This window comes from Prinia subflava, chromosome 4 (genome assembly GCF_021018805.1).
Source record: "Prinia subflava isolate CZ2003 ecotype Zambia chromosome 4, Cam_Psub_1.2, whole genome shotgun sequence".
Classification (NCBI taxonomy): domain Eukaryota; kingdom Metazoa; phylum Chordata; class Aves; order Passeriformes; family Cisticolidae; genus Prinia; species Prinia subflava.
In genome coordinates, this window is record NC_086250.1 from 12859619 (window position 1) to 12868123 (window position 8505).

Here is an 8505-nt window from a genome sequence, read left to right on the forward strand (position 1 = left end):
ACCAACCATTATTACCTTAGGCTGGATTCTCTTACTTCTTCTCACTTGTAAACACGAATTACTGAAGAAGCTGAAATCACAGCAGCTCTCACTGCTCCTTTCTTGCATTTCCCATAATGACAAAGCTCCGTGTTTTAAATCTGTCTCCATTAAATTGTTCTCTTTGTGATTTAAACCTGACACTGCAGTTCATCTGATCCAATCTGTGCCCCTCTGTGAATAAAAGCTCAGGCTGATTGATGATTTTTAGGGTGAGCTGGTTGGAATCAAGTCCCAGGTTGTTTTATCATGTTCCCTAGCAATGACACAAACCAAATTGAGCTGAACTGGGAAACTGATGCTCTATGAAATCTTTGAGGGCTTTACACCAGCACAACATGTTTGTCAATTAGGCTGAGCAGCATTGCAAACCCATCCCTTGGGGTGCCTCATCTGCTTTGCTTTCCTTCCTTCTGTTTCGTATTCTTTTTCAAAGACACAGCTGCAGCTTCAGCTCACCTGCTCTGAACATGAACTGTCTAATGAGGGTAAAGCCAAGGTAATTCCCAGTGTTACTGAGAATCCCAGCAGTGCCCCCCAGCACCACGCTCACAGCTTCCTCTTAGCACTCAGAACTCTTGGCAATGTTGAAACGAGCATTTCTAGGTAGTCCCATCTCTGTTTACACCCTAATCCTCTATAGACCCCTTAGATATTCCATCAGCAAAATGCCTGCAGCTGGAGCAGCCTCAGATTGGAATATTAAAGGAATTGACCTTGGTGATCTTTTATTCAAGTACTCCTGACAGACTCCATGGGGAAATATCTAATGCTTAGTCTCAGTTCCTTATTTTCGTTACTTTTCTTATGAGAATGATAAAGCAATTCATATTAAAAAAGGCAGAAGAAATGCAAACACTAATTGTACTGAAGTGATAGAATTTTTTTAAAAAAGCAGAAGCAATGCCAGCGTTAAAATTATAAAACCAGAGTGGGTTTGGAATAAAAAAACAAAAAATACAAAAAGAAAAAACCAGAAAAGAAATCTTTAAATTAGCTTTTCTTTTTTAATCATGGCATCATAGATTGGCCTGGGTTGGAAGGGACCTTAAAAGACCATCTTATTCCACCACCATGCCATTGGCAGGGACACCTGCCACTATCCCAGATTCCTCAGAGCCCCATCCAGCCTGGCTTTGGACACTGTCAGGGATGGGGCAGCCACAGCTGCTCTGGGCACCCTGTGCCAGGGCCTCACCACCCTCACAGGGAACAATTCCTTCCTCATATCCCATCTAAACCTCCTCTCTGTCATTTTGGAGCCATTGCCCCTTGTCCTGTCACTCCAGACCCTTGTCAAGAGTCTCTCTCCATCTTTCCTGTGGGCTCCCTTCAGGCACTGCAAGGCCACAGTGAGGTCACCCCAAAGCCTTCTCCTCTGCAGGCTGAACAATCCCAATTCCCTCAGCCTTTCCCCACAGAGGAAAACCAGTTTGACATGAAAGTGCCAGTGGACCATTTAACAGAAGAAGCATATGACAAATGTAATCAAGATAAGTGGATAAATACAGGAATGAACTTTGGCTTTGTAAGTGAACTGTCTAATTGTTACCAGAAAAAGGAAAAAAATCAACCAAACAACACAAACCATAACACCACCAAAAAAAAAAAAAGAAGTAAATCTGTGGGTTCCCAACATTTTGAATTGGGCTCATAAAAGAAATTACCTCTCTCTCCAAACCTCACTTCACTTAAAACCTCAGTCATCACAACAACTACATGGCTCCTACTAAAAAAAACATAAGGACAATATTATCCATAGGTTTTTGAACAGAATTAAAACCAGATCTATTTAATACGTGGAAATATGCAAAGACAGGATGCAACTTCCAGGCACATCCCTGTGTCTACATTTTCCTCTAGACCAGCTCTGAGTGTTTTGCATGGTTCTGTCCTCTTGCAAGGGCTGTATGTGAAGGGATTTTATTTAGGGAGGCTGGGTGGCCTTCTGCTGTAATCTACTTTTAGCTCTTGCAAGATGCCTGCATTTTGCTGCACAGGCCAAAAGCCAGTTTTCAGGAATGCTGCAGGCACTTGGGCATTTCAGGAATGCAGGTGCATGCCTGGTGCAGTGGCTCACTGCTGTCCACTTCCCAACCCCAGCCAGAGGAGACCACTGGAAACCCCTGGGATTCAGGGTTGTTGAATGCTGTCTGCATTTCACATGCTGGGTACTCAGGTATGTATTGAATAAAGACAAATAAAAATAATAAATAATATAAATAACAATATGCTTGGCCTCCTTTTCTCCAGGGTAAACACCCCAGTCACTCTTCACAGGACTCACTCTTTAGGCATCTATCTCAGTATCTGCATACACTGAACTTTAATACAGTAATCTCAATATTGACAATAAATGGGCCAAAAAGTCCATGCCTGGCACATGTGTATTTCTGTCATTAATTAAATAGTAAATTTCAAGTATATGTTATGCTTTACTTTCTCTTTGGGGAGGAGGAACTTTTCAGAAATCATCCCCCAATGGTGTTTCACCACTGGGTGTAAATATGGTGGTGTAAATATGTATTTATTAAAAGAGTTTTCCTAAAATTTGTAGAAAATATTTTAATAGTACTTTGTTAATGTGCATTATAAATTCTCAGAATATTAAGGAGACTTCAAAGGAGAACTGCTTCACACATTACTGCACAAAGAATAATTAGAATTAAAGCAGAGGATCTCAAGCAGTGGCTTCAAACCTAAACAATTCTGTGGCAGTGACATTGCAGTGTCACTCTCACCACACCAGCCCTGTGTTCTCAGGTGTGTTACCACAGCCTTGTCTCACACTTTGCACAACAACACTCACTTTACACCCTGTGTAAGACTTCCCTGCATGTTCAGCTACAGTGCAAACTAATGTCATCATCAGGACAGTAAATAAATCGTATCACATGTTAAAAAATGTAAAACTTAATCATAAATCAATTTTTTCCTTACACAGAAGAAATGAAGAGTGTACAAAGGAGCTACTGCAGTATGTGCTGGGTAATGTGTCTCTGGAATGATATGGAGGAAAATTTGGGAGTTAGGCAGTGTTCCCACTTAGGAACAGGCTGTGATGTGTGGAGGACAGAATGCTTCCCATCAACTTCAATAACACACTTCCCCACTCTCTTGGGAGCAGCTGGAAAAATCTGCCTCCAAATTTCTTTGGCAAGAAAGATGAATCAAAGCAAATGAGGAAGGGGGAAGGAGAAGCTGATCTCAGACAAGCTCCAAAGGGGACACAGCTCAGCAGGGAATATGTTCTCCATTATCTCTTATTATTGCAACCTACCTGGGGCTAATGAAGGTACAGGGCAAAGGTGATGGATGAGGAGAACCAGACTTTTTTCCATACACAACCACCCCCACCTCTCAAATCAGAGGTGGAAAACACATCTCCTACTGGCCATGATTCTTCTTACAATGATCACTTCCAAACTATTCACTGCTACATATCTCTCTTGCTGGTTTGAATGTTCCCAGGATCTTTGGCAGCTCTCCACATTTGCAGTTCCTCTGCAGGTAGCCCAACTGCAGCCAACTCTGGGTAGATATATCTCATCTGCCTTGATTTATGGGCAAGATTCAGCCTTCCTAGAACAGGCTTCGTGCAGGTGGAATGGGTGGGAGCACCAAAACCCATCCACGTGGCAGGAAAATGAGCTTAAAAGGGTTTAACTTAATGATCTTTCTCTCAAGCAAAACAGGTGGCCTGCCTTCCCAAAACCTGACAGTAGCTTCATGGTTACATCTCCACAGCCAAAGGGAAAATTTTTATAAGGGAATTGAGTTCTACCTAAAATCCCTGCAGGACTTCTACATGTGATCAGAGATTATTTACAAGAGCATAGAGCGACAGAACAAGTGCAAAAGGCTTAAAACTGAAAGGGAGTCGGTTTAGATTGCACATTATGAAGAAATTCTTTCCTTTGAGGATGGTGATGTGCACTAAAAGTCTGTATCCATGTGTGTGAGGACACAGCAGGTTCATCATAATACTCAAAGAATCACAGAACCGTGGAATTGTTTGAGTTGGAAGAGTCCCTGAAGTCCTTCCAGTTCAACTCCCCTGCCCTGGGCAGGGACACCTGCCACTATCCCAGATTGCTCAAAGCCCCATCCAGCCTGGCCTTGGACACTGCCAGGGATGGTGCAGCCACAGATGCTCTGGGCAACCTGTGCCAGGGCCTCCCCATCCTCACAGGACAGTGACTTCACCACCTTCCTGTGCAGCCCAATCCAATGTCCAATCATCCTTCCTGTGAAGAAATTCTTCCTGAAAACTGGCCAATTGCTGCCTATCTTCAATACAGGGAAGCACCACAGCATTCTAAGTTTCTGGGGAGTTCCATTTCTGCCTCCATCTTCTGACGTCTATGCAGTTCTCCTAACTTTGTTGTCCTGAATGCATCCCTTTTCCTGACTTAAATATGCCTGGGAAATCACAGAAAAAAGGATAAGGCTGGAAGGGACCAGTGGATCATCTGGTCCCACCTCCCTGCTCCAGCAGGACCATCCCAGAGCACAGGATTGTGTCCAGATGGTTCTGGAATATCCCCAGTGAGGAGATTCCACAGTCTCTCTGGACAATCTGTTCAGTCCTCAGTCACTGCACAGGACAGAAGTTCTGCCTCATGTCAGTGGAACTCCCTGGGATCAGTCCCTGCCCGTTCCTCTGGTGCCATTGCTGGGCCCCCGGAGCAGAGCCTGGGCCCTGCTCGGAGCCCTCCCTGCACACAGGGACACCCAGGGCTGAGGGCCCCTCTCAGCTGGGGCTGCTCTCCAGGCTGGACAGCCCCAGCTCCCTCAGCCTTTCCTGGCCCTGAATCATCTCTGCAGCCTCTGCTGGCCCTACTGCAGGAGCTCCCTGTCCCTCCTGTGCTGAGGATCCCAGAACTGGACACAGCTCTCCAAATGTGCCACGTAGGGCTGTGTAAGATTTGCCCATTCTTACATTTTTTGACTTACAGGCAACTCTGTTCCTATGAAATCATGAGAGACGCTGAAGCAGCTGAATCCCACTCACAAATTTAGTGAAAAAAAAATCAACATGACTTTTACCCAGGGCAGGGCTAACTTACACTTAGAAAAATTACAGCAAACATCTGGTAAAGAGCTATATGGTAAAGCTTATAATAGAATTAAATAACACAAGAAACACCTACTAACATTATAGGTCACTGATCTGTGAAAATGTATTAGAGTGAGGCTGTGTTGTTGATAATACTTGACAAAAGTTAAGATAGTTAAGGCTTATTAAAATCCTTTTTGTTTTTCTGTTCTTGATATTTTGCTCACACTTCTCATCTGACCCTTTGATATGCAAACACAAGTGATAGCCACAGAACTCCACTGCACTAGAATAGTAACTCGAGGTTATTATGCCCTCTAACGTTGACTTCGTTCATAGCTACATGTTGCAGCAGCCCTCTTGTTAGAGAGTAGAAACGAGCCAAGACACAGACCTCTTATTTAGCACAGCATGAAAAGGGTCCTGGTTTATTCCTCTTTACAGCTCAGCCATCCTGACTCCAGACTACTCACTAACTCTGGCCGCAGTAAGCTCCTACTGTATGTTTCCCTTACAGCCTCTAACTGCTGGTTATTTTCTGCTAAACTATGACTGCATGTACTAGTTTAGACTTTTACCCAGCTAGACTGTGACTGCAGGTTCCAACAACAGCCTCTAACTGCAGACCCAGAGTGACCTCAGGGCACTGATTCTCTCTTCTCCTTCATCCTCACATCCATGATCGTCCATGATGATTCTCCTCTCACCACTAACCCACTCCCTTTTATCACATTTATGTTTATTGGCTATAGCTGTGACTCATCAGGGGCAAGGCTGTGTTGGGTAATTAACACAACTGTTACCTACTGGGGACCGGGTCACCTGGATTCCCTTCTCTTACAGTTAGACTTTTAACATTCTAAAAAATATGCACCCCTCTGCTAACCTGTATGCTGGGATGGGGTTCACAAGGTGTTTCTGAAATAACTGCCTGATTGTAACTCTTTAGAATCTTCACCTTAATGAATCCTGCAAAGATAATAAAATGAAAGCAAGATTTACACAGATTTACTGGAAGTAAAATAAAATTGTAACACCCAAGTAAATCTCTCATCTGTTCAAGGAGGCAAACAGAAAGAGAATCTGTCATCTTTGGCTCTACAAGATGGTCTATCACCAAGCAGATAAATATCATCTGGGTTTCAATCAGTTCTATTTTTCATTATTTCTTTGTACATTGGAGTACTGTAAGTGTCCCCAAGGGCTGTCAGTATGAAAATGAATTTGATGAAAGAATTGAGATGCCTGAGCGTTAAACAGAGCTCTAATACACCAAGGACCATGTAGATTCTTTTACACTCAAGGCCAGTTAAGTCCTTCCATGCTCGTATTCAGTTGAGGCTAGAAAAAACTAACCTTTAACTTTTGAGTTACATTCAAAAACAATTTAAAGAATCCCAAACAATGGGGGAAAATACAAAATGCAAGAAGAAATTTCTGTTCTTTAATATCCCAAATGTACAGGAACAACTCATGCTCCAAGTCCTCCTTTAAATGTACACAAGTGTAAATATTGGGGGTAAAGATAAATTCAGCACAGCAGAAACAGCCTTGACCCAAAAAAGTTCTTTTTTTTTTTTTTTTCACCACAGCTTTTTGGCTTCCTCTCAAGAGAACAATGTCACACCTGAGTGGAGACAGACCAGAAACTCTTTGTAAGCAGCAGGACAAAGTATTTTAAATGCAAAGAGCAGGGTTTTGTACAGAGGGTCACCAGAAGTGGTAACATCCTGTTTTCATCTTTGTGGCTTGCACTGATATGCTTCGAGTCTGGTGGGTTATGAAAGTTGGGACAACAAAGTGATCTGACATGACAGGCAGAATAAATTTATTTGCTTAGAGCAAATTACACTCAACCCCTCTGTTGAAAATTAAAGAGCAGTTTATGGAACTCCTGATGCAACTGATCTCAGGAAATGGCATTTGGGCATTTTTGTTTCTATTAGAAAAATAATGGGAAAGTATTTGTTTCCCTCATTAAATCCCATGTCTCTGAATAAGCATTAAGCTACATCTTTATTATTTAGCCACTTTAAAGACACAGATTTTCATATTAAACAGAATATCTAACTAATATAGACCTGGGAAATGAAAGTTCTGGATCTTTTGAATTACAGAAGGAAATAATCACACACTTTAGAGTTTCTGAATCAAAACTAAATTCTGTTTTCTTCAGAAATAATGAAAGCTGGAACAGTGATCTTTGCCTCACAATAACTTGACTGATAATGCTTCAAGAGCAAACAGACAACCAATCTGCAAGGAGTCAGTGAACCATTAACAGAAGGCTTTGAAAAGGCATAGGTAGCACCTGATGGACGACATCTTCCAGAGGGACCTGGACAGGAGCCAGAAATGGCCCATGGGAATCTCATGGGGTTGAACAAGACCAGGTGCTGGTGCTGCACCTGGGTCAGGACAACCTCTGGGATCAATCCAGGTGGGGATGAGCACAGGGAGCAGCCCTGGCAGGAGGACTCGGGGGTGCTGTGGTGAGAGCTGGCCCTGCCCCAGCCGTGTGTGCTGGGAGCCAGAACCCCCCTGTGCTGGGCTGCACCCAGAGCCCCAGGGCAGCAGGGGAGGGGGATTCTGCCCCTCTGCAGCCAGCCCTGGGCCCAGCACAGGAGGGACAGGGAGCTGCTGCAGCCAGGCCAGAGCAGGGACACCAAGGGCAGCAGAGGGATGGAGCAGCTCTGCTGGGAGGAAAGGCTGAGGGAATTGGGATTGTTCAGCCTGCAGAGGAGAAGGCTTTGGGGTGACCTCACTGTGGCCTTGCAGAGCCTGAAGGGAGCCCACAGGAAAGATGGAGAGAGACTCTTGACAAGGGCCTGGAGTGACAGGACAAGGGGCAATGGCTTCACACTGACAGAAAGATTTAGGTTGGATATGAGGAAGAAATTGTTTCCTGTGAGGGTGGTGAGGCCCTGGCACAGGTTGCCCAGAGCAGCTGTGGCTGCCCCATCCCTGGCAGTGTCCAAGGCCAGGCTGGATGAAGCTCTGAGGAATCTGGTATCCCTGCTGATGGTGGGGGGTTGGAAGTGGATGATCTTTAAGATCCCCTCCAACCCCAGCCATTCCATGATTCTGTGATATTCCTTTGTTAATGCAATTCCCTGAGTCACAAGTAATACAGGGAGAAATGGATTTGCTGCTATCCACTGTAAACAGGCTTAGATAGGAAATTACTGACACTGTGGATTAGTAAAAGGTCAGTTTCATTAATCAGTAACAATCACTTCACTGCTTTATGAAACTCCCTACCTTAGCATGGTATCATGATCTTCAATGAAGCCCCAGGAGCTCCAAGGAAATTCCTCATTGTCTGAGCCTGACTAATGCTGCTGACTTCCAGTAAGAGCATACACAGGTAAAATATCTGCCACACTGCAACCAACACTTAAAGTGAC

The 8505-nt window shown here is 44.0% G+C and overlaps 1 protein-coding gene across 1 annotated transcript in view; it reads right to left on the reverse strand.

Annotated features, from left to right (window-relative positions):
* Positions 1-8500, reverse strand: part of DYRK4 (dual specificity tyrosine phosphorylation regulated kinase 4) — a 30965-nt gene extending 22465 nt beyond the window's left edge. The window contains exon 1 of the mRNA XM_063395534.1: positions 8360-8500. The gene's annotated coding sequence lies outside the window, so the exon portion shown is untranslated. The remainder of the gene's footprint in view (positions 1-8359) is intronic.
* Positions 8501-8505: the final 5 nt, after the last annotated feature.